This window comes from Mirounga leonina, unplaced genomic scaffold (assembly GCF_011800145.1).
Source record: "Mirounga leonina isolate KUSES-001 unplaced genomic scaffold, KU_Mleo_1.0 Mir_151, whole genome shotgun sequence".
In the NCBI taxonomy this organism is placed as follows: Eukaryota; Metazoa; Chordata; class Mammalia; order Carnivora; family Phocidae; genus Mirounga; species Mirounga leonina.
In genome coordinates, this window is record NW_023270377.1 from 14698447 (window position 1) to 14723406 (window position 24960).

General features: G+C 41.8%; 1 protein-coding gene across 2 annotated transcripts in view; it reads right to left on the bottom strand.

Moving 5' to 3' along the window:
- ACSL3 (acyl-CoA synthetase long chain family member 3) overlaps positions 1 to 12884 on the bottom strand; it is a 73163-nt gene extending 60279 nt beyond the window's left edge. For both annotated transcript variants that reach the window (XM_035007013.1, XM_035007010.1), the window contains exon 1: positions 12648 to 12884. The gene's annotated coding sequence lies outside the window, so the exon portion shown is untranslated. The remainder of the gene's footprint in view (positions 1 to 12647) is intronic.
- Between the last annotated feature and the right edge of the window lie 12076 nt (positions 12885 to 24960).

Consider the following 24960-nt stretch of genomic DNA (forward strand, 5'->3'; position numbering starts at 1 on the left):
GACAGAATGAGACCGCATTTTAAGCAAAGCAATTGACCAAATTTGTTTTTTCATAATGATCACTTGGGTTATCACAGAAAAGAAACCAGAAAGGACTCCAGGTATGTAGTTATTAAAATAGCTCAAGTGAAGGATGAAGAAGTCCAGAGTTTAGGGCAGTAGTCACAGAAAAAGCAGGACCAACCATAGAGACTTTTCTAAGATAAAACCAAAAGAATATGGGGAGATGTGAAGATTAATCTTTGAAAATTACTATCAACGTTTCTAGAATGTTGGGTGACTTGCAACAGATATGAGGAATGTAAGAGAAAGGTAGACACATAGAAGAGTGCATGAGGATAGGGCTGGATATTAAGTCTGTGGGAATGGACAGAAGAGAGATTCAAGATATTGTCAGAATACAGGACCGGGGCTCCCAATAAAGCTATAGATGTAGATTTTAGAGTCATCACTGACCCTATCCCTATTAGAGTCAAAACCATGAAATCCCTCAAATACAGTATATTCACTTACAAAAAAAATAAGGACAAAAAAAAAAAAAAGAATAAGGACAGACACTACAAAAGCCAATTAGAAAGGTAAAGAAACCAAGAACAGTGTCCTAGAAACCAAAGGCAGACAATGTTGAAGAGGACATTGTCAGGAGTGTCAAAGGCTTTTAAGAAGGCAACAAGTAGGGTGCCTGGGTGGTTCAGTCGTTAAGCGTCTGCCTTCGTTAAGGCGTCTGCCTTCGGCTCAGGTCATGATCCCAGGGTCCTGGGATCGAGTCCCACATCGGGCTCCCTGCTCGGCAGGAAGCCTGCTTCTCCCCGCTCTCGCTCTCTCTCTCTGTCAAATAAATAAATAAAATCTTTAAAAAAAAAAAAGGCAACAAGTAGCAGCACCTGGGTGGCTCAGTCAGTTCAGCATCTGCCTTTGGCCCAGGTCTGGGACTGAGCCCCGCGTAAGGGAGTCTGCTTCTCCCTCTCCCTCTGCCCCCCCACCCACTTGTGCACTTCCGCACTCTCTCTCTCTTTCTCGCTCTCTCAAATAAATACCTTTTCGGGGGTGAGGGGAGGAGAGGCAACAAGGAGTTATGATAAGAACTCGGCTTGGCCTGAGACAATCTATCACACTTTTTTTTTATCTTCTTTATAAGGAAATTTCTAAATTGTTATTCAACTAGCTAGCTATTCAAATGCATATTTTATCAACATTAAGTCTACTCTTTCAGAATTCCTGAGCTCCCACTAATAAGCACATACTGGTCATTTTGTATCAGGTTGTTGGCCTTCCAAAACTTTTTGGTGTTGTGTTCAAATATTTCAACTCAATTTAATAAACGCCATCTCGTGTTCTTTACTGTGCAGGGATACGCAGACTGATTCATTCAACAAAACAGGAGTATCTTCTATATGCTGGGCCCTGGGTGTAATCAGTAAATAAAACACAAATATACTTGTCCTCAGAGAGCTCTCTTTTCTCTTGGAGGGATACTTAAATACAGCTACTGTCCCTAAGGAGCCCAAAAGAAACACATCTAACAAGATAACAGACGTATTTATTATCTCATGAAGCCAATTTGAAATTAATAACAAGAAACCCAAAGTTACAATTAATCACCTACAGTTAACATGCCTGGTCTGCCGACATCACACAATATAAATAAACACTATTAACTTAAACATACATACAGTCAAGCTCTCAGTTATCTGTAGGCAAACGACGCATCAAGAGCAATTCCCTAATACGGACTCATGTTTCTGGGTTATATACCATCCAAATTTCTGCCATATAATCTTCTAACACATGACATCGTGTAAAAATACACAGTTTAAGACTTTTACAAACTAACTCAAATCATTATACATGCCAGTTTTACTACGTCCCCCATTTTTCAAATGATCTTGCAGAGACATACTCCCTAAATCCAATACCCTTCCATCCATTTCCCAGAGCCAACTAACCCAAGCTCTTCAAACTCATCCCATACTCAATTCATCTCTAAACCTGCCCCCAAACTAATAAGCCTCCAAGTAGGGCCTAGCTTTTTATCTAGGAGCCCAGTTTCTAAACTTTAAGGATCACAACAAGCCCCTTTTCGTAAAAACTATTGGCATATTCCAAACACATGTAACCTTTAATACTGTGTGTATGTATTATGGTCCTAGCATATTGTAAACACTATGAATCATGCATAAAATGTAGAAATTCTTAGAAAGAAATAAAGTTTCTAACATTTCCTTCCTGCACTCTAAAGATGGGCTACAAACACAGCTGGAGCACAAGTACCCTGCAAGGCAGATTTCACCCTGATCCTAAAGAAACTAAAGCTCAGAGGTTAAGGAATTTGCTGTGGTCACAAAACTAAAATGAGGTAGAACTAAATTTGGGGATCCAAGCAACAGTGTGGTCACAAAGCTCAAGCCCTTCGTCACTCCTCTCTACCATGCCAAACTCCTTCCTTACACCGGGGGTACCATGAGCTCCCTCTCTGACCTCACACCCCATTCCCAGCCAGCTACTACCTCCCACAACCCTCCCACTCAAGATGCTACTGGATAAATAGGTATTCCTTTTATGCCTCAGAAAAGTGACATACAAACTAAACACTGAATTTCTAAGAAGAGTGCTATGCTATCGAAATAAGCATCAGTCTACAAAAGATAGGCCCAGTTTCAGGGTAAATGATGAATACAAATTCTTAAGACTCTCACACTAGCAATATGGAAAGTTACAATACAAAAGGAAAATGACTCGGGAAAATATTCACTATGGATATGTAAAAAAATAATAATAATAATGACCAATGTATGTAATGACCATGTGGTATAATTTCAATTAATGTGAATCCTGCTTACATTAAAATGATGCCATATACAGTTCTGAGATTAATTAATTGTAGTTCACTCTGATCTTCTATGGAACTAAAATAAACTCCGTATTTCAACTTAGAGAGCAAAGATTAAGTCCAGGGATCAAGTCAGTCTCAAATGGGAAGAGAGGAATTTCTGGTTGTGTTAGTGTTACAGTAAAAAATCCAAAGTCAAGATCCAGCATGAGGATTACTGCAGGCCTGATGAAAGTAAAATGAATAAAAATAAACTTCTGTGGTTGAAGGAGAACTTTTTATAATGTTGGCAAAGATGATATTGAGTATTTTACAACCCAGAAACATCAATGCAGAAAAATGAGCTGTTACATATCTACAAAATCAATTTAGAACTAAAATAATATTCAAAAGGTTAAGAACTATCCATTTCAGCAGTTAGTATCTAATAAAAAACCCATGCAAATACCCCAGTGAATTCCAAGTAGGAAACATAAAATGAACAGAGGGAAATGCACAAAGCTAACTAATAAAGTTTCAAAGAAACGTAAGAGAAATATGGCACAGATAACAAAATTCCTGAGGCAAGTAAAAAGAAGTGGAAAGAAAGGTACAAGAAAAAGAACACTGATGGAGAAGCAGATCTAACACTAACTACTGAGCAAGAAAGGTCCACAGACAAGGAAACCAAACTCCAGAAAGGCTAAATGGTGTGGAGAATGCCACAATGCCAGGCACAACACGGGCAGTGCCAACCAACAGTCATGGTGACAGGGTTGGAAACAACTTGGGCCAGATCCCCTAATGGCCACATCCCCAGTAACAACTCAGAACCCAGATGGTTCTCTTCACTTGCTGGCTGCTCAGTCTCCCTTCCCACTCGTAGAACCATCCATGCATTCAACAACTACCTTCTGAATTGAAGGAATCAATAAATAAATGAGTTTATACAAGTTCTTAACTGTTTCTGTTCTCCATGCCTGTTTTTTGTTTGCCCTCTGGGATATGATTTATCCTCACAGCTTCCCTAGACCCCCCTAAACCAGTCGATGCCTCAATTTTATCTGCCAGGCCCGCTCTTCCCCAACTGCCCTGGACATCTCATTTGTGTACCTTCCTCAAACACAACTCTTTCTTCAAATCCAGCTCATATCTCCTTTCGCTCAGCTGACCTTTCCCTGGTTACCCTGGCCAAACATGACCATTCTGTCCTCTGTATTGCTCACTCAACATTAACCACATCCTGTATGTATCTTCCTATAGAGTCAACATTCTTGTCCTTAAGAAATTAGAATTTCTATTCCCCCTTAAATGATGTACACTTTGGGGGTGCCTGGGTGGCTCAGTAGGTTAAGCGTCTGCCTTCAACTCAGGTCATGATCTCAGGGTCAGCCCTGCATTGGGCTCCCTGTTCAGCGGGGAGTCTGCTTCTCCCTCTCCCTCTGGCCCTGCTCACTCGCTCTCTCTCTCTAATAAATAAAATCTTTTTACTTTTAAAGATCTTTGTATTTTCTTTTTTTTTTTTTTTTTAAGATTTTATTTATTTCGGGCGCCTGGGTGGCTCAGTTGGTTAAGCGACTGCCTTTGGCTCAGGTCATGATCCTGGAGTCCCAGGATCGAGCCCCGCATCGGGCTCCCTGTTCGGCAGGGAGTCTGCTTCTCCCTCTGACCCTCCCGACCCTCCCCCCTCTCATGTGCTCTCTCTGTCTCTCTCTAATAAAATCTTAAAAAAAAAAAAAAAGATTTTATTTATTTATTTGACAGAGACACAGTGAGAGAGGGAACACAAGCAGGGGGAGTGGGAGAGGGAGAAGCAGGCTTCCTGCTGAGCATGGAGCCTGATGCAGGACTCAAACCCAGGACCCTGGGACCATGACCTGAGCCAAAGGCAGACACTTAACAACTGAGCCACCCAATAAAATCTTTTTTAAAAAATGATGTACTTTTATCATATGATGGGTTCCCTCACACACTGGATTCAGAATACCTCGTTACTGCTTACCAAAAAAAAAAAAAAACTGCTTCTGAAGGACAGAGAACATAACAAAACAAAAAACAAAGAGGCACAAGGAAACTTCTGGAAGTGATAAACATGTCAATTACCTTGACTGTGGTGATGGTTACACAAGTGTATGCATGTACAAACTTAAATTGTATACATTAAATATGTGCAGATTTTTCAATTAAAGAACAGAGAAAGGAAGAAGAAAGGAAGAACAAAGAAGAAAACTGGGGAAAAAAGAGAGAAGACAGAAGGAGGCAGAGAAATAAGGCAAGCAACCAACACAGGAAGTCACCTATGTACCCTGAACCACCATCTGTTGTCTCCCTCAGTGCTCATAACTTCGTGAGGTGAGAATTAAAATATTTATGTTAAAGAAACTGAAACGAAAGGGTTAGAAAGGTTAAGGAACCATCTCAAATTTACACAGCAAGTTTTTAAATATGGTTGGCAATGATTCCTTCTCCACTCAACAGCAGAGAGTTGATGATACAGGATAATCAGTGTATTTAGAAATGCTATCTGAATCATTATTAAGATCCTATTACAAAAGGTATTTACAACAAGAGGGACACCTGGGTGGCTCAGTTGGTTAAGCATCTGCCTTCAGCTCAGGTCATGATCCCAGGATCCTGGGATCCAGCCCCACATCGCCCGCTTCTCCCTCTGCCTGCCACTCTCTCTCTTTCTCCCTGACAGTTAATAAATAAAGTCTTAACAACAACCAAAAAAAAAAAAAAAAAAAAAAGGTACTCTCAGCAGCACCTTTCTGCCCACAGGTTTTGTCCCATGATTTAATAAAATCACCTTTAAAAAAAAAAAAAGGGCAGAAACTCTTAAGTTACTTCAATGAGAAGTACACCATGTCAACCTTTCAATGTGCTTTATAAACATTTCCAGAAAATGAAAGCACAAGATAAATCCTAAAGTACTGACGTTAAAATATAATGAACTGGTTAATGTCCCTCCATTTTCTACAATTTACAATCTCTTCCCAATCTCCATTAATAAGACCTTACAATACATCAGACATTTCTTTGAAGTATATGTAAAGATATTTGTATATGTAAAAACATTAATGCTGCTTCAGAAGAGAAGGCAATAATAAAAAGTGGACAGACTTAGAAAGAATATATTGCATACTCTAAAATTAGCATTAGTTAATATTTATTGATCGTTGACTAAGGGCAGGCACTAACCACGTATAAGTCCTTATAACAATCTACAGGTAGATTCCATTATGATCTCTATTTTATAGAAGAAACTGAGTCACAGAGATGCTAAACAAACTGCCCAAGGTCACACAGCTATCAAGAAGTAAATCCAGGACTCAAATCCAAGCAATCTTAACTCCAAGTCCATATTCCTACTCACCAAATTACAATGGAAACAGACACATTTTAGAGAAAAATTATTAAATACACACTAAAATACAGAACTGGCTAAATCAGAAATAGACTGACAAAAATTTCCCAAGAGGAAGGACACATGTTAATTATCCCTACAGTCATTTATGGAATTTAAAGTGAGAGGATACTAGGTATGTATCTGCAAAATTGCCTAAGAACAAAAAAAAAAAGAAAAAGTCAAACAAGGTTAATTAAAAGAAAAGTTACTAAAGAGAACTTTAGAAGAAAAGCACCCACTGTGGTTTCGTACAACTATGACAGACAGAAACACCTTAAGTCAAATAATGACAAGATTAGAGGAACCTGAGTTAGGAATGTACAGAACAAAGAAAAAGGAGCGCGGGGAGGACTACAGTGTCAAAAATGGAATTAGACAAGGAATGGTGTTTAAGAATACTTATGCTAATATTCACAATAACAAAAAAAAAGGAAACAACATAAGGGTCTACCAACAGAGCAAAGAGGAAATAAAATGTGGTCTAGTCCTAAAATGTCATATCATGTCACAGCAAAAATAAATGAGCTAAACAGACATGTGAATACCCACTTTATAAAACTCAATTGATGAAACCACAATGATTAAGTGATAACGAGTGAAAAAAACTATGTTGCACAATCATACAATACTACTGAAGTTTAAAAACACATAAAACAACACTATACACTGCCTGGGGATAATAAAACTGTAGAGAAATGACTACAAATAATAAAATTCAGATCACCAAATTCAGATTAGTGGTTAACTGGAGAATTTGGGGGAAGGGAGTGGGTTTAACTGGATTAAATATTATGAAATACTTTTCAGACATACAGAAAGCATGTCTTTTTAAAAGAAGGAAAAGGAAGCAAATGTTATTAGATTATAGCATCCCAAATTGCTTTATACTCCCAATCCAAAAAATTCTAAAAGGGCAATGATAATGATCTCTGAAGGAATGCTAAAGGAGGATATATCCTTAAGTAGTCCCATTCAAGTACAAGTAAACTCAAACTCCCTCAACTTAGGTTGTTACTCTTTATTTATGTACCCCCTGTAAGAAGAGGGCTTTTGGGGGGCAGTAAACAATGTGTAATTAAAACAGATAAACACTGGGATGCCTGGGTGGCTCAGATGATTGAGCGTCTGCCTTTGGCTCAGGTCATGATCCTGGGGTCCTGGAATGGAGCTCAGCATTGGGCTCCCTGCTCAGTGGGGAGCCTGCTTCTTCCTCTCCCTCTGCCTGACAAATAAATAAATAAAATCTTTAAAATAAAAAACCGATAAACATTGTCCCGAAATGTCATCACAGCTCCTTTCCTGATACAACTGTGTTCAGAGGTAAGAACTGCAAGCCTGTCACCCCACAGGAGGTGCAGTGCCCAGGCTAAGAACATGGACTCTGGAACCAAACTACCTGAGATGAGATCCAGCACACACAAAGGCAAGTCACGTTAGATCCCCTGTGCCTCAACTGCCTCATCTGTGAAGTTAAGAATGATTAAAAAAATAAATCTATATCTCCATCTATTAAAAGTGAGAAGAAAGTAGGAGCAGCGCCTGACCAGAGAAGTACTGTAAAGGTGTTGGCTCTTAGCCTTATTCCAAAGACCAATTGTTTTGAAGAAGAAAAACAAGGCTTTGTACCAGAAAAGTGTAATTGTGGTTACTTTCTAAGTCAAGTAGGGGATAGAAAAGCTGACCATGACAATACAGAAAAATGGACAGCTTTTCACCTCTTGGGCAATGTTTAGGATAGCAAGATAAGCTTTTTATTTTCCTAATATTCTTTGATATTATAATATCTCCACTGTGTACATATTTGTAGACATACACACCTGGACCAAATTCAAGATAAAATTTTCTATTCCCTGGCTCCCTGTCAGCCCAATTCATCTTGGAAAACCAGGCCATCCCCTCCACTGCGAAAGTCTCCCCCTCTTCCTCCCCTGCTGTAAGGATTATACCATACTGCAATACAGCTGCCCTCACACCTTCTTTTATAAGGTCCATACCATATAATGTCCATACGACTCCTTCCTTTCATGAACCATGAAGAGCTCTCTGAGAACAGAGACTATCAATCATTTTCAAATTCCCAGTGTCTTGCAAGATAGGCATTAAATATATGAATGAATAAAGCAGTCTCCCTATATATCTTATAACAAATACAAGAAAGGCAAGTAGAAACCTGTAATTGGAGGTGGCTTATCCAAAAGGTTATTTAGGTATCTTCAGTTCTATTTCAGAATTAGCAGATCAGTTGAACCCACTGAATCATCCACCAATTCTTTATCCCTCAGAGTGGGAAATATTAGAAGTATGTAAGTAAAGATATTCCAGTAAAGACAGAAGCTAAACTTTTTTTTTTTTAAGATTTTATTTATTTGTTTATTTGACAAGAGAGAGAGAGCACAAGCAGGGGGACCGGCAGAGGGTGAGGGAGAAGCAGCCCCCCACCCCCAGCAGGGAGCCATATGCAGAGCTTGATCCCAGGACCCTGGAATTATGACCTGTGCCGAAGGCAGACGCTTAACTGACTGAGCCGCCCTGTCACCCCAGAAGCTAAACTTTTAAATAAAAAGAATTAAGTCATTTAAAATGTCAGGAAAACAGAAGTAGTCTAAAAACTGTTTCTTATGAAACTAAAAATAGCATGTAGAAGAAATCACAAGATTTAATGTTTATAAGGTCTCCTTTTTCAGGAGAGAAACAATAATCACAAGCCAGATAAAAGTATATACCCTATTAAGGTGGATGAAATCAAAACTAAATCACATATTAAATCAATTTCACACAATGCTTCTATAGTGAGGTTCTATAAAGACCGTATCAGTCAGCGAAAATTAAGCTAATTTTTTGGAACTTAACAGTTCTTGGCAATTTTTTGAAAAGGGCCAGGGCTCCAGGATCAAATACTGATTAGTGTCCGATCAGTTACAGGGCTGTCTTGGGTTACTACAGAAGAGGTGTCCCTCCTCCCAGCTAAGGTACAGGCCTCACTTGGATCCCACCCCCTTCCATCTTCTCAGAACTTTGCAAAAATAAGCAAACACTTTACTGATCTGTATTCAACCTCTCCCTTTCAACAAACACCTTCCCAACAGCATTTAAACTTAAGTGATAAAAATCAAGACTCATAAAGTTTCCTATTCTTGCTATCTCCATTTTCTTCACCTTCTACTTGCTTCTGCTTCCCACCCCATCAACAGCATCTGCAAAAGGGCACCCATCACCTCGGAGTAGCTAAATCCATAGGACGGTACTCAATTTCCCTCTCAGAGGAGCTCCCCCACTGGCTGCAGGAACACCACTCCAGCTATGGCTCCCACTTGAGCGAGGTTCCCTGGCCACTCCTCCCTCCCATCTCTTTTGCCAAGCTCAGTCCCCTCTACTGAGCTCCACCCCAGGCCTCCACCTGTTCTCATTCTAGTCTCTCCACAGGCAATCTCACCGAAGCCCAGGAGTATCACCTCTATACCAATGGCTCCAAGATGGTAAACTAGTGATCACTGGACATCTTCTCCCAACTATTAATCACCATGTCTGGTAATTTTACCTCCAAATTTCCTTTTTCTCAGTATCTCCGCTGGTGATATAAGGCTCCCAAGAGGATCAAATGGGTTAACATTAGAGTATTTTGAAAAGGGGGGGAGGGGGGCAACTTAAATCTGATTATTAGTATTCATTAAATTTAAATCTCCTTGAAAACCGGGACTTTGTCAAATTCACCTTTTTATTTATTCCACATGGTACACCTAGCAGTGCTTTGCATGCAGATGGCATTCAGTAAATGTATTGCAATGAATTATTTGTATTGGCTTAGTACACATTCAACTGAAATACTCATGTACTTAACAGCTTGTATTTCCCAAACTACATAATCATTTTGTCTCCTAAGAGGTGAGAATTTTAAGTTAAGTCTAACTACCTGGGATACCTTTGATAATTATGATGCTACTTATCTCAAGTTAGGAAAACCTGTCACCTTTTTGGCCTGGCTTTCCTGAAAACATCCAAATCCTATCAAGTCCCAAGCTCACATAAAGATTTTTGGTTCCCAAATGTTCACGTTGAGAGGGGAAAATTTAAGTGTTACAGAACAGTTAGGCTGTAAGGCGGAATGACTGCTTCAGAAAGTTCTTTATCTCATTTTTCCATCTTGTAACGTGAGCTAGAGTGATATTCTGGGTAGGATCAGACACCATGGAATGAAAAGAACATTACTGTTCAAAAGTTCTCAAACTCTTGCATTAGGTATATTTAATTAGACTCAGAATGCAAGATTGTAAAACCTCACCAGATCAATTCAAAAAACTCCCTAATTTCCATCTAAATCACAATCCTCATTATAATCTTCCTTCACACACTTTTCCTTCACTGCGCTTCTCATAATTTGTAATTATGTATTTATCTGTATGATTTGCTTCCTATCTGTTTCCTCCATGAGGGCAAGGATCACATCAATTCTGTTCAATGTATATTTCCAGCACCTTACATGGTACCTAAAATATAACATGAGTTAAAAGGCTCTGGCTGAGCAATTAATTGAATGAGGAATGGAAATAGTCATTTAAGCAGAACCAGACAGCAGGGAAGCACATAAGCAATGAGAAAGATCCCGAGGCTTTAAGATCTGACACCCACCCCCAACCAGACACAGTATGATTTTCCGCTCATAATTTATCCATCCTTCATTTCTTTCAACCCTTTTTCCTTCCTTCTTTCCTTCCTTTCTTTCAAGAAGGACATTTTAAACTCAAAGAATATTTCAGCTTTGGGCGCCTGGGTGGCTCAGTCGTTAAGCGTCTGCCTTCGGCTCAGGTCGTGATCCCAGGGTCCTGGGATCGAGTCCCACATCGGGCTCCTTGCTCAGCAGGAAGCCTGCTTCTCCCTCTCCCGCTCCCCCTGCTTGTGTTCCTGCTCTCGCTATCTCTCTCTGTCAAATAAATAAATAAAAATCTTTAAAAAAAAAAAAAAGAATATTTCAGCTTTAAATCCTGTCCAAATATCTTAACGAATCCAAGTCACCAGGTGACTTGTCACCCTGACCCTTCTTGTAAAAGGTATCTTGGAAAGTCCAAAGAACATGCCACAGTGATTACAGAAGTCTTAGTCATCCCTAAGGGTAAGAATTGCAGAAGATGAAGCCAGAAAACCAAAGAACAAAGTCTATGCAAATGACCACCATCTCTCGACACCTCTTCCCTTCAATAACCTTACACACTTTTGGAACAACTCCGCAACAACCTTCAGCTCCCAGGACTAATCTGGGGAAACAAAAAAGGTTGTGATAATCATGAATGAAGATCATCAAACTACAGCTCTCCTGGCCCACCCCACCCCCCAAAAAAATTCACAGTGGCAACTATTCAGCCAACCACCAAGGAGAGGCAGCATAATATGGTGGTTAGATTCAAGAGCTCTGGGTTTTCAGACAAACGTGTCTGAATCCCGGCTTCTCTTACTTGCTGCGATGCGGGGCACGTTAATGTGTCCAAACTGCAGTTTCTCCAGCTGTAAAATGGGAATAAGCATCACCCCAGAGGGCTGTTAACTGTGTGAAGGTACCATGCATAAGGCACTCAGTACGGTGCCTGGCATGTAATAAAGTCTCAATAAATGTCAACTACTTGTCACTGTATTCGGCTGTGATCGCTTTCACAAGGCCTACATATAATTTTAAAGATGTTGTCCCACCCTTTCTATTTTTGAGGGGTCATATACACCATAGCTTAGAGCACCTTTTCTAAATCCAGACTGGATAAACCAGTTAGAGGCCCGTGTCTCAGGATGCTCACCTAGGAAGCGGGCGTGATGATTCCTCCCCCGCAGGACTGCTGATAGTGAGCACGACCTCAGCGTTACACATTCTATTACTGATGCATGAAAACGCACTTACGGATAAGTAAACCTGCAGCTCCCAACCCCAACCATCGGTCAATCGGACCGTGGCCACAACAAACATCAAGGTCGACCCTGCTCACCCGCCCAGTTTCTCCCCACAGCCGGCAGCAAGACGCCCCCGCCGGTCCCTCCAGCAGCGGTTCCCGGAACCGCAGGGCTGTTTCCTCGCAGGGACCGCGTCAAGGCCCACCCGAAGGAAGATGCCAGCCCCCCACCCCGTCCGCCCCCACAAGCGCCGCGAGGGACCCGGGCACCCTTCCTCCCCTGGAATGCGCGGCCGCCCGGGCTGTCGTTCCCCCGCTCACGTGGGCCCTTCGGCCCAGGCCGCACGTCACCCGCTTCCCGGACCCCACTGCAGCGCCTCCCACCCCGCCCGGGTGTCTCCCCTCAGGCAGCGGGCCGCCACGCGACCCCCGGCGCGCACATGCCCGGGGCCCGGCTCGGCGGCCACATCCGGCCCCCGAGTCGGGCCCAGCCCCGCCGCACGCCGCCGCCGCGCCGCCGACCGACCCCCGCCGCTCCCACAACGGGCACCGCACTCACCGCGACGCCGGAGCCCCGGTTCCTCCAGCCTCGGGCCCACGCAGGCCTGGCCGCGCCCGCAGAGCATTCACGCCCCGTGCCGCCTCCTGGGGACCCTGGCGCAGGCGCCGCGGCCGCACTGCAAGGGGGCGACCGTCTACTGTCCCTGCCGCTGCCGCCGCCGCCTCGTCCCAGCCCCGGCCGCGGAGACAACCGCAGCGACGCAAGCCGGCGCCGGCAGAGCAGCGTCTGTTGAGCCGAACCGCCCGGGACGCGCACCCCCGGCCGGCGCTCGTTGCATATGCAGCGAGGCCGCCGCCCATTGGCCCGCGGGCGGTGGCGCGTGCGGGGCTGGGCCTATCGAATTCCGGCCGGGGAGCGCGGCGCGGTCGGCCAGGGGCGGGACGGGGTTACTACGGGTCATTCGCGGAGCAGCCGCGGCCGGGACCCAGCCGCCGCTGGCGCGGGGTGGGGACCTGGCCGACGGGAGGGATCGGACAGCGGCGGCTGGGGGAGGGGAGGCGGGCTCGGCGGCCGCGACGTGGGCGGAGGGCTGGAGGGTCGTCGGGGGGGGGGGGGGGGGCGGAGGAAGACCGCCCCTCACGCCTACCCAAAAAATAACTAGAAACGCAGTTACTGCTGTAGTGTTTAAATCTTAACATAGATCATGAAATAATACGCGTATTATTTTCATCCTTAAGTGGATCATTTATCCTGCCCTTGCACACATTGTTGTCAAATTCTGTAAAATAAAATGATTTTCGGAAATACCCGAATCGACAGGGGCTCAAAGACTCAAAGCAAATCCCTCTATTATTTCTCTTGCTATGGCTTCACCTAACCCAGCAAATAACCCATCTTCTTTAAATACACGCACTATTCATACAAGATTGATACTTGTTTTCAAAGGCTAAAGTTTACTCCAAACTACTGTTTTTAGACATTCTTCTTTTGAATCTAGAAGTGTTTCTGTATTTGAAAGAGTTTATCTCATTTTAAACACTACAAAAGGAAAAAAGACATGAGTGCAAGGTACACTGCCTCCCCACAAGCAATCAAATGCAAACCATAACACAAATGACTCACAACTGCAGTGCTCTATAAAAAAGACGACTCTCATTACTCTATTGGTAGGAGGGTTGGGCTTTTTTTTTTTTTTTTTTTTTTTAACCCAACGAAATATTTAGTTGGTCTGTGAACAAAGTTACAACATTAAGTCAGATTTGATACCACAGGAAATGAAACTGATTTGGAGAGTTTGGGTTTTCTTTTCTTTTCTTTTTTCTCTCTCCTTTTTTTTTTAAGCAGTGGAGCTAGAAATAGCTACTTGTATAGTAAATCTCCCTGCCATGCAAAACTTTTCTTTAAGTAGGTGAAAGGTGACGTTTCTGAGCCAGCCTCAGGCTAAAAGCAAGGGCACCCTTCCCAAGAGAATTTCTAAAATCAGTGAAGGCGTCTGAACTTGAACTAGGTGGAGTGATGATGCACGGAGCAAAGAAAGCTCACTCACCTTGGGCCCCAGGCCAATTTAGCGACCTAAAGGAATGGATACCTGACTCAGGCAACCTGTTTTTCCACGAGAAAATGTGTTCAGTTGCTGCTAATCTATAGAGATGCTATCAAAGGATAGGCCCTGAAGACTAATGGAATGCAGAATTATCTAAAAAGATCACCATTTTTCTGCATGCAGAGGGAAGTATAGTAGAAGGGGTAGTTCCAAAACCAGGAAAAGCCTCTAGGAAAATAAGTAATTTCCAAGTGAGGAAAGCAAATATAAATATATATGTATATATATATTTTAGGAAAACCAATATTAAACCTTTTTTCCCATCAATAAGCACAAAGCAAACTAATAGAATTCCAGCAACATCTTAACATCTTCATTAGCTCTTTCTATATCATAAAATATGTGCGTATATACATACATATATATGACATTTTTAAAAGAAAATATTCCTTGCAATTAAAATTCTAAATTCTCATCTTGTTAGCTTAGGCTAAACAGAAATATAATTTTTCTAGTCTCTAGAAGTTTTGCTTTTTAAAAAAATAGTACATGCACAGTTGCTTTTCTTTTAGAAAAGTTTTCAGTATATTTTTATTTTTATTTAGAGCGTTTGAGAGTTATGGAATTTGGCTTCACTTTCCCTCTTTTTAGAAAAACTCAGTTCAGAAACTATAACGGCCAACTCAAAAACATCCAACAGTACCTTTTATAGTTTTGTTATTTTACCAAATTACAGGGGAATTCAGGGAGATGTCTTTGTAATTCTCAAGAACACTTAATGATCTGTTTTATGTGAAGGGTCGCAGAAATAGTCTGTGACCGTGTGGCAAACTACTGCTAACATTTTCCATAATCATTATAATGTAAAACCAGGGCCAGCCAGTGTTCAAAAGTTTAACAGAAACCTTTTTGTTCTTTCATTTCTGGGAATTGAGGAGTGGGGGAGCTGAGGTAGCAGAAGTTACTCTATGCTTGAGTCAAAATGGTTCTGACTTCAAAGAGCAAAACACTCAACAGAAAACTATGGCATTTATTTGCCTCACATAAAGATAACTCAAGAGGCAGGGCAAGTCCAAGATGGATCCAGAGACTGCCATGTGACTGAGGATCTGAGCTTTGACCATCTTTCACTCCATCTCAGCATATCGGCTTCATCCTTAAGCCATCTTAGTCACAGATGGCAGTCGTGGTTTCAGGTGTCACATGAAGACACAACAGCATCTGGCCAGAAACTAGGGGCATGTTTCCTAATGCCAGTTCTTTTTTTTTTTTAAGATTTTATTTATTTATTTGAGAGAGAGAGAATGAGAGACAGAGAGCAGGAGAGGGAGGAGGGTCAGAGGGAGAAGCAGACTCCCTGCCGAGCAGGGAGCCCGATGCGGGACTCGATCCCGGGACTCCAGGATCATGACCTGAGCCGAAGGCAGTCGCTTAACCAACTGAGCCACCCAGGTGCCCCGCCAGTTCTTATTAAGGAGGAAATCCTTTCTCAGATGACTGGCTACAGACTGATCCTGAAGTCCTATTGGTCGGAGTTGGGTCACATGTTCACATCCTAGCTGCAAGGGATGCTGGGAAAGTGTTTGCAGTTTTGGCCTACCTCTCTAATGGAAGGCAGGCACCGTCAACACGGAAGCAGTCAGGGGAAGGAATAAATATGAGAAAGAAAGCCTTATCAGCAGTGTCTGCTACAGCTATCACCTGAAAGTACCCATCTCTGACTAAAAGTGCTCAAACAATAAAACCATCTGTTAATCTCTCTTAAAATGCCCAGAGAAAGGCAATTCCAGGGTTGCTTCGAAGGCTCACTGGTGTTATCGTGAGGAACTAGCTCCTTCTGTCTCTTCGCCCAGCCATGCTCAGCGTTTATGTTCTCTCCCTTCGTGGTTACAAGATGGCTGCACGGTTCCGAGCATTATGTTTACACAATACTTCCCAACCCAGAAGGGAACGGCAGCTTCCCCTACGTGTCAGTATGTGTTTCTCCGGGAGCCCCATCTTTCTAAGATGCAGTCAGCCCACTTCCCCTAAACCAGTCACTAACAAATGAAATTGCCCTGATAAACTTAGCTCACTCATACATCGTCTACTAGGGCTGGGAGAGGCTCGTCTAGCAACTGGAAACACAACATTGTTTGTCCTCTCATTCAAACTATATGAAGGGCATTTTGAAGGACAGGGCCCCACTCCAAAAGAGGATCATCCTCAAGCTGGCTCTTAAGCACCGCTGAGACCTTTAAGAGTTTTATCAGGCAGGGGGTACCTGGCTGGCTCAGTGGGTAGAGCATACAACTCTTTTTTTTTTTTTTTTTTTATTCATGAGAGACAGAGGCAGAGGGAGAAGCAGGCTCCCCTCGGAGCAGGGAGCCCGATGCGGGACTGGATCCCAGGACCCTGGGATCATGACCTGAGCCGAAGGCAGACGCTTAACTGACTGAGCCACCCAGGCGTCCGAGCATACAACTCTTGATCTCAGGGTCATGAGTTCAAGACCCACATTTAGTGTAAAGTTTACTTAAAAAAAAAAGAGAGAGTTTGATCAGGCAGTACTTATTGGGAATGAAGTATTATGATAGGACCCATGGATCCTATAGTCACAGGCCCATCATTGCTACTCTGCCATAAAATGAGTCCCTTGATGGCAGAACGATGTTATGCAAGATTCCACGATGGCAAATCAGACACTCTCTGAGCTCTGAGACTGTGGTACTGCCAAGACTCAGTGGGCAAGATTGGCAAATCCATACCCAGATTTTGTATTAGCCCCAGTAAAGACAAATAACTGCCTTACACACTGGTAGGGAGAAAGCCCTGGGGTGGAGATTCACGGTGTCATCAGCATACACTGAACATATGAATATGATATGTGCAGAGCACCAACAGCATCTGCTACAGGTGGGCAATCAATTGTCTGCCATTTATCCTTTTGTTAAAAAAAAAAACTGGAATGTATTTCAAGGAATTTTCCAGTTACTGAATTTTAAGGAAAGAATCAAGAAAATTCTAAAAGGTCCTGTGTGTCCAAATCCTGTGGTCCTGTCTTTCTAGAAGCACTTCTTTGCAACACAGACATCAGATGCAGGAGGAATATGCATGGTAATCATGGGGTGAGGTATCACAGTGGGATACCCTCATACCCACTCTAGCCTGTAAAGATCTCTAGGGATTGAGATTTTTAATGTCTGTGTCCTCAATGACACTGGACTGCATCAACACTATCAGTACATTCTTTCTTCAGTGTAAGCTAATTTAATTTTGTTTCACTTTAGTGATTAAGAACCTACTACTTTCCTTGTAATAACCCTTCATATTCATGAGATACTTTAAAGCCCTCTTTTACTTTTTCTTTTCCAGGCCGAACAATCTTTTTTTTTTCCAAATGCCCTATCTTCTATCCCTTTTACCATTTTTATGGTTTTTCTCCATTCTTCATCTTTTGGGGGACAAAACATAATACCTAAACTTTAATGGGGGCCTGACAATTGTAAAATACACTGAAAGAATCTATTCCCAGCCCTTACTCACCAGAATTCCATTAAAATAGGCTAAAATTAATTAGCTTTTTAAAGTAACAACACATACTTTCTCATTCCTAGCTCATTTTGATTAATGATAATTTCCGGTTAAGGCAGTGAACATTTATTAGCTACACATTTGTATATGTCTAAAAGTCTCTTCAAATACATTGTTGGGCTTGACTGCGCTCTATGTGGATGTCTCTGCATAGATAGTCTTCTATATTATCTTTATTAAACTTTTTCTGTAATTTGTCAATTCTCTTGAATCTCCTTTCCATTTTATAGATGTAAAGAACTCTGAATTCAGGCAGTTATAGTAAACTTTCCAGAACAGTTGGTTTTCTATTATTTTTTAAAGGTATTTTGGAATAGAGACTTGATGTATTTAATTAAAAAGAGATAACTGAGAAATAGCAGTTAGAATTAAGTTTGGCTACATGTAACTGAGAATGCAAAATAATAGTGGCTGAAGCATACAAGGACTTTAATTCCACATAAAAGGAGAATGGCAACTCCATGAAATCATCAGGGACCCAAGATATTTCTCTCTTTCTGCTATTCCTCATGTGTGGCTTTTTCATGTGTGACTTCCATGCTCAAGTTCATAAAATACAAAATAGCTGCTGGAGTTCCAGCCATCACATCTACCTTCTAAGCATCAGGAAGGAAGAAAAGAAGAATGTAAAAGGCACGCAACTCCCAGTAATTCTCTTTAGGCAATTAAAAGAATTGTGAAATTGTTTTTCCCACACATCTCACCTTACATCCCATTGACCAGAAAGACTGGAATATGAAATTTCCTAGAAGCACACATTACCATCTATATGAAATCATGATTCTTTTACTAACCATGAAGGGAAGAACAGTTATTGGGTAAGCAACTTACAGTCAGCCCCCTTGATAGGGGTGGGGCAACTGATGGAAAGCACAATATGGTGAGCACTGAAATACACACCTTTAACCTGATGTTGCTCAAGTTCTTCCTAGGACCAACAAAAGTGCTTCTGTTTGTTTCCACCTTTGATTTAGAAGTTTGTGACAATCAAGAGCAATGGTTCTACATTTTTCTGATAAAGAGCTTTCATACAATTGTGAAATGAATAAATAATCCCTGAGCCTTCTCTTCTTGGGAACCATCTATCTTAATTTTTTTTTGCAGTTCCTTACTGAACTTACTTCTCGTTTCTTTCATCCTTTTGGCTTCTCTTCTCTGGCCCTACTATAGTTTTTTTATATCATTATAAAATATTTGGAAGCAAGGCTGGGATTCAATGCTCTAATTAATTGAACAATTGTTCAACAGATATTTACGTGCCACCAGATGACAGGTACTGTGCCAGATGCTGCAAAGATAGCACTTACCAAGACAGAAAACATCCTGACCTTTAAGGAGCTTATATTCTAAGATAGGATCATTACCATAAATAAATAAAAATAGTAAACAAAATAATTACAGAGTCAAAGGTGCTCTTCAGAGCTTTGCGGGATAACTGGAAGAAAGGAGGAACAGACACTTTTGGATGGAGAGGTCAGGGAAGACAACTCTTGGGAGGTGACACTTAAGCCCTAAGGAGGAAACAGCTGATATTTTTGGCAGGAAAATCGTCTTTCCACTCTAGAGCACTGCTACCAGAGACTAGGAACACATTCTTGTATCCCGTGGACTTGACCTGGCCTTTTTAGAAATTCTGTCCAGTTTGCAGAATCAATAAATATAACAAGGAACACAGTCCTATCATCTAAAGGTTCATTAGATCTTGCTTTGTCATTTAAGGCATTTAACTTAAATGTCAAGTGCTCTGTGAAGCTCCCAAGCGAAATTACTTGTCCCATTTTCTGTGTTTTGTTTGTGCCATTGGTTTGTCGGTTAGGCTTCTTAAGGTTCCGAAGAATAGGAAATGGAAATTAAACTTGCTTAAGCAAATGGAACTCATTGGCTTACAAAATTAAAGGGAGTTTATCTGCCCTCAGGGACAGCTTGATAAGGAGCTATAAAGAAATCAGAAAGAGCAAATTTGACTCTCTCCATTCCACAGGTCGGCTTCTATTGGCGTTGGTGTAGGTGTTTGAGGACCCTGGGGCAGCAAGACGGCTAGAGGCCCTTGCAGGCTCCTGGCTCACTGGAAATTCTATCTCTTCTCAAAAATCTCATTTCCTCCTGAGATACTACATGTCCTTCCCTGCCCAATCTCCGTGCCCAGAACACTCTGCTCTGGCCTGACCTGCCTGACTTGCTCCACCCTGAGATCCTCAAGTGGAGTTCAGGAGTCCACACCTCAAAAGCGCTGAGGAAGTGTGACGGGGAGACAGACGGAGATTCTCCACAGGGAAATCAGAGTGCAGTTACTAGTAAAAATGAAAGGAAACCAAGAACACCACCAGGAGCTTAGCGCCTCTTGGGCCATAGTATGGTCAGTTGTGTCTTCCTCTTTCTCTGACTCCACGATGAGCTGTTTCAGAAGAAGCACATCTTCAGCTTTTCATCCCGAAAATACACACAATGTGTTGGTAGATACACCTGTACCACGTTAGTAAATATTTGTTGAATTCAACTACTGAATACCGTACACATGTGGGTAAGTTTGGAGGGCTCCATACACAAATGCTAGTTTTTATAGTACCTTTAAATTTCTCACAAGACATCAAACTGTTTCTTAGCAGTTTGACAGAAAGGCTGTCTTCACACTACATTTATTTCCATTATTTCGTCTGTGATAGCTTGAGTTTATCTTAATATTCATTCCTTCCATAATGAATTCATACCTACACATTTTCCCCCCACATTTCAATCCACATTTGATTGACCATTTCATAAGCCTTTTAATCCCTTCCAGTCTGCTTCAAAGGATGCTGTGTGCAAAGGTAGCATCACCTGGGAGCTCATAAGAAATGCAGCGTCTCGGGCGCCTGGGTGGCTCAGTTGGTTAAGCGACTGCCTTCGGCTCAGGTCATGATCCTGGAGTCCCGGGATCGAGTCCCGCATCGGGCTCCCTGCTCGGCAGGGAGTCTGCTTCTCCCTCTCCCGCTCCCCCCTCTTGTGCTCTTTCTCTCTCTCACTCTCTCTCTCAAATAAATAAATAAAATCTTAAAAAAAAAAAAAAAGAAATGCAGAACTCAAGCCCCAGCCCTGACCTACTAGAACCAGAGCTGTATTTTAACAAGATTTTTCAGGAGATTCATAGACACATTAAAAATTGGGAGTCACTGGTCTCCTACTCTAACTAGTGCCTTCCATTAGAGATCTAATGGAAGCCACATATGTGATTTTATATTTTCTGGTAACCACACTTAAAAATTACCAAGAAAACAGCCAAATTAATTTTAGTAACATATTTTATATAACTCAATATATCCCACAATATCATTTAACTTATAATCAATATAAAAATTATTAATGAAATACTTTCAGGGGGTGCTCTTTTAAATCAGATGTTCATTTTATACTTAGAGTCTACCTCAATTTGGATTAGCCACCTTTCAGGTGCTCAACAGCCACATATGGTTGGTTAGTGGCTACCGTATTGATCAGCAGAGCCCTGGAGAGTAAGATGCATGAAAACAATACACCATGTCTCTTTCACTCTCCACTGTATCCCAGGGCCTAGCCCGGTGCCAGACAGGTAGGAGATACCCAAGGTTTGTTGAATTAATAAATTGACAGGAGAAATATTTAAAATATTTAATAGCACAGCAAAAGCACTGACCGAACAGTGTAGGTCTCTGGACCAATCAAAAATGAGAAAGACTGTCAGCAATCAGTACTGCTACATTGGTGGGAACTGATATACTATCAGCCAAGATTGTACGTGACCTGGTCCAAACCCTTCCTATCTCAAATGAGAACAGAGTCCAAACAGGTTAAGTGATTTCTGCACAGTCACACATTCTTTATGGCAAAAACTAGGATTAGACAATCAGGTCTCAACTTCCAACCCAGAAAGGCTTCTGTGATATTCATTCATTTGTAAGCACCTACTGTGTGCAAAAGCACCATGTTGGGCCCAGTAGGAGAAGAAGCATAAAAAGAATGATATTCATGTGCTTCCAAGAACACCCAGCCAACTAAGATCATTTTCATCTTCAGGGGGCCAGAAACTTCAAGTCAAGCTTATTTAAATTTAAAAAGGCATTTATTCAGTCCTGTAATTGAAACCCTGAAGGTAGAGTTTCCTTCTGGAAACTCTTAGTGTTTCTATTTTCCTCCTTCTTATCTTGACTTGAAAACATTTATTATTTGTATTTGTCTTACTACTGGGGTCATGACCTGAGCCAAAGGCCAACACTTAACCGACTGAGCCACCCAGGTGTCCCTTACTTATTTATTTGTGAGAGAGAGAGAGAGAAAGAAAGAGAGAGTAGAGGGAGGGGCAGAGGGAGAGAGAGAATCTCAAGCAGACTCCCCACCAAGCGTGGAGCCTGACGCGGGGCTTGATCTCATGACTCTGAAATCATGACCCACGCCAAAATCAAGAGTCGGACGCTTAACCGACTGAGCCACCCAGGTATCCCTCTTTCATTCTCTTAAAGATGGAAACACCAGGCAGACAGAATTGAGAGCTACGGTCAAAATCAAAACAGAGAAGTCATTTTAGTGTTTCTATTTTCCTCCTTCATATCTTGACCTGAAAACCTTTATTATTTGTATTTGTCTTACTATAATAGGGAGTTTTAGTCCAGAAATTTTTCATGAAATAAGACCATGCCATCCATCTGACTTAAAAGAAAAAAAAACAACAACAAAAAACTACAGGTAAAGATTGTTTATTTGCATCTTGCTAGTTTATATTCCTGTTTATACCAGATCTCTAATGATCTTGTATACTTTTCTAGGCTCCATAAACAAATATGAAAACATTTTATATGTTTTATATTTTATCTGTTTTATATACTTTCTATGTAATTTCTAAGCCACAAAACTCTAGTATTGATTATAACATCACACCTTGCTTAAAAGCTTATTTCTTTTTTTTTTTTTTTAAGATTTTATTTATTTATTTGAGAGAGAGAGAACGAGAGACAGAGAGCAGGAGAGGGAGGAGGGTCAGAGGGAAGAGAAGCAGACTCCCCGCCGAGCAGGGAGCCCGATGCGGGACTCGATCCCGGGACTCCAGGACCATGACCTGAGCCGAAGGCAGTCGCTTAACCAACTGAGCCACCCAGGCGCCCCCTAAAAGCTTATTTCTTAATCTAATATAATTTGTGGAAGTATCAAAAGTTAACTGGAAGTATAGTGAGAGTACCTAATTTATTTAGGAAAGCCTACCTGTGACTTTAATACCTTGTTACTTAAAATATGTTTCCATGGACTGGCAACATCAACTTCATCTGGGAGTTTAGTGGAAATGCAGACTCTCCCGTCCCCTCCCAGATCTACTGAATCCAGAATCTGCATTTTAACAAGATCCCTAGGTGATTCCTGTGAGTTTGAGAAACACTGATTCACCATTGGTGTCAGCTCATCCACCACCAGTTGTAGATGTGCTTGTCACTGAGCTGAGAGCCGGGCACCGAAAGAAGAAAACCACTGGCCCAGAGAACAAACAGAGCATCTCCTGATTTCTAGTGCCTTGGCCCACCAAACAGGGACATAACGGAGCTGTCCACAGATGGAGGAAAGCAGGCATAAAGGTAATGGAAGGACAGACCTCAAGTTTATCATGGTTGTTTGCTACTCATCCAAAAAGCAGAAGCTCCCAAACCCCCTGAGCTGCACTAAGAAAAAAAACTGTGTGGGTGTAAATGTTTTAAAGAACCATGTTTCTCCAAAAGTGACCCACAGCTGTCTTAAAGACAGCCTTCCTGATTCCCATGCCGACATGGCCCTGAGTGACCCAAGCAAATACCCACATTGTCCGAACATGCTTCCCCACCTCGTTTTATACCAGTGTTATTAATTCAAGAAACTCAAAGTGATCCACTGCACCTGTGTTTTAACTACAAAAATTACAAATTGGCATTTACCCACTTTTTAATCAGCTACTTCTAGCAAGGGCAGAAAGAAGTAAAGCACCACATGGACAATTAGTGAGAATGTGTTGCTTTTGATGAGCTATCCTGATATAGCCCTTCCTTTTTTTTTTTTTTTTAATAATCTCTATGCCCAATGTGGGGCTTGAACTCGTGACTGCAAGATCAAGAGTCACATGCTCTACTGACTGAGCCAGCCAGGCGCTCCATCCAATGTAGCTCTTACTGCCACTATCAAAGAATCTCTGAAAAAGAGTAGTTTCCCTCAATAGTTTAGGATATGTTTACTAAAGGTAATGATGTGACAAACATACTCTCACAGGGGATAAAGACCTTGATACATAGAATGTCAAAGCTCTATTTTAATCCACACGATCGCAGTAAAATTCTAGCTAGATCATTTATAAAAGATTACCTCTAGCATAAACATTTGTCATATTGTCTTCCCAGCAGCCCTTCCTTTCTATTAAAAGCCATCACTTCCCTTTGGGGAAGGGCCCCGCCTCACTCTGTGTTTCTGGCCACAGGGCTTGTCACCGAACCTTCCCCACACTGGCCTCGCAGGGACTACAAAACCCAACCTGCCAATCAGAACAATGTGTCCCTCAAGCCATAGGTATTGGCTCAAGGCAGTCACGTGATCCGGGACCAATCAGAGTCCATCCCTAGCATTTTTTCCATCTTTATCCAGAGAAAGAGGCTGAATTGGGATGGGTTGAGCCTAGAGTTTACCAAGTCCAAGTCAAGTTTCTCTCAGAAGCCCTCAGGCTAACACAGCTTAGGGAAGAGATGGGAGTGAGAAACCCCAAATCTGGTGGTTCTTGAGGTCAACTCCTGCCCACCACTATTTTGACTGGTAAAATGAGTCAGTGTTTGTGTGTGTGTGTGTTTGCCTAAGCTAGTTTTGGATCATTCACAACCTAAACGTCCTAGTATACAAACAAGAAAATGAAAGGAGGACTTCAAAATGAAATTCATTGAAGCTTAAGAAGGTAGCTTGTTACTACTGTGAAATTGAGGTTATATCTTTTGTCAACAGAATCATTTAGCCTTTACCAGGAGTCTGCATACCTTCTATCTCCCCATCTCTGTAAAGTAGGAATCTTATTTCCAGTGCTCCTTTTCTCCCTGCACTAGGTCAGGCAAGCTCAGGTTTCTGAGTCAACACAGCAAAAAAGAAGTGGAAAGCAATGTTTCCTTTTAGACAGATCTGCCTGAATTGCTCTCTCCTCCTTTATCCTGATTAACTGGATGAATGGTGTGAAATTTCCATTGTCTACTCTTTAAACCAAAATGTTAAGATGGAAAAATCACATTCATGTATTGAATCAGTGTTTTACAT